Source organism: Symphalangus syndactylus, chromosome 3 (genome assembly GCF_028878055.3).
Source record: "Symphalangus syndactylus isolate Jambi chromosome 3, NHGRI_mSymSyn1-v2.1_pri, whole genome shotgun sequence".
Taxonomy (NCBI): Eukaryota; Metazoa; Chordata; class Mammalia; order Primates; family Hylobatidae; genus Symphalangus; species Symphalangus syndactylus.
In genome coordinates, this window is record NC_072425.2 from 102,057,085 (window position 1) to 102,059,295 (window position 2,211).

The window sequence follows — 2,211 nt, forward strand, 5'->3', positions numbered from 1 at the left end:
CCTCATGAAGGGGATTAGTGTCCTTATGAATAAGAAACCCCAGATAATTCATTTGCCCCTTCCACCATGTAAGGGTGAGAATACAGCCATCTATAAACCAGGGAACAGGCCCTCGCCAGACACTGAATCTGCTGGTGCCTTGATGTTGGCCTTCCCAGCCTCCAGAACTGTAAGAAATAAATTTCTGTTGTTTATAAGCCACCCAGTTTATGGTATTCTGTTATAGCAGCCTTAATGAACTAGAAAAATAAAAAACAAAACAAAACAAAACAAAACAGGAACATGTTCTTATGGTAACACAACCTGGTCATTTTTCAAGTCCTGCCACAGAGTATCAATCTTGGAGCCCCATCATAAAATCATTTTTGGGTTCCTAAGGAGAATGTTATAGGTGAGACCGTGCTATTAAAAAAAACACCAAATCAAAGATCATAGTGTTTTCTGGAAGATTTTTAGAAGTCATCTTTTCAAAACAGCCTCAAATGTTTTAAAAAATGACTTCACTATTTTAGTAATATATACATATATATAGATTTTAAATTCAAACAATACAGAAAAGCACAAAGAAAGAAGTAAATAATTTCCCAAAGTAAAGATTACTAACATTTGGTGAATGGAATCCATAAATACAAATAGAAAGCTAGACAATCAGGAACAGTTTCAGAGATCATATGGTACATGCTATTTTTTAAAACAAAATTTTTATTTTTGAATAATTTTAGGTTTATGGAAAAGTTGCAAAGATAATCCAGAGCATTCTATACCTCTTAACCAACTTCCTCTATTGCTAGCATCTTACATTACTATGGTACATTTGTTACAACTAAGAAACCAACACTGGTACATTGCTATTAACTAAATTCCAGGCTCTTTTTAAATTTCACCAGTTTTTCTACTAATGTCCTCTTTCTGTCCCAAGATTCACATTGCATTTAGTTGTCAGGTATTCTATTAGGACTCTCCAAAGAGACAGAACCAATAGGATAAATGGGTATATGCATAGAGAAAGAGAGACAGGAGTTAATTCTAAACCTAAGAGTCATGTGACTATTAGACATAACATTTTAGAAGAAATTGGAAATAGAGTTACAGCCAGAGCAGCACAAGTAGCTAAGAAAGCTCAGAACACCAAGGTACCAGTTCAACCCAGGGAAACAACGAATGTCAACAAACAACTGAAACCTACTGCTTCTGTGAAACAGCACAGATGGAAATGTTGGCTCCAAAGGGTCCTTCTGCCATACCTGAGGATGCCTCCATGAAAGAAGAGGACATCTGCCAAGCTTTTTCTGATGCCTTGCTCTACAAAATTGAGGATATTGATAACGAAGATTGGAATAACCCTCAGCTCTGCAGTGACTATGTTAAGGATATCTATCAGTACCTCAGGCAGCTGGAGATTTTGCAGTTCATAAACCCACATGTCTTAGATGGATGAGATATAAATGGACATAAGTGTACCATCCTGATAGACTGGTTGGTGCAAATCCACTCCAAGTTTAGGCTTCTTCAGGAGACTCTGTATGTGTGTGTTGCCATTATGGATTGATTTTTTACTGGTTCAGCCAGTTTCCCAGAGGAAGCTTCAACTAGTTTGGATTAGTGCTCTGCTCTTGGCTTCCAAGTATGAGGAGATGTTTTCTCCAAATATTGAAGGCTTTGTTTACATTACAGACAATGCTTATACTAGTTTCCAAATCCAAGAAATGGAAGCTAATTTTGAAAGAACTGAAATTTGAGTTGGGTGGACCCTTGCCACTACACTTCTTAAGGCAAGCATCAAAAGCCGGAAAGGCTGATGTTGAACAGCACACTTTAGCCAAATATTTGATGGAACTGACTATCATTGACTACGATATGATGCATTATCATCCTTCTAAGGCAGCAACAGCTGCTTCCTGCTTGTCTCAGAAGGTTCTGGGCCAAGGAAAATGGAACTTAAAGCAGCAGTGTTATACAGGATACACATAGAATGAAGTATTGGAAGTCATGCAGCACGTGGCCAAAAATGTGCTGAAAGTAAATGAAAACTTAACTAAATTCATCGCCATCAAGAATAAGTATGCAAGCAGCAAATTCCTGAAGATCAGCATGATCCCTCAGCTGAACTCAAAAGCCATCAAAGACCTTGCCTTCCCTCTGATGGGAGGGTCCTAGGCTGCAGTGGCCCCTGGGGATGTGTGCTTCATTTGTCCACTTTTTCTTACTGGT

The 2,211-nt window shown here is 38.2% G+C and overlaps 1 pseudogene; it reads left to right on the forward strand.

Moving 5' to 3' along the window:
- Positions 1 to 851: 851 nt before the first annotated feature.
- LOC129479464 (G2/mitotic-specific cyclin-B2-like) lies at positions 852 to 2,211 on the forward strand (annotated as a pseudogene).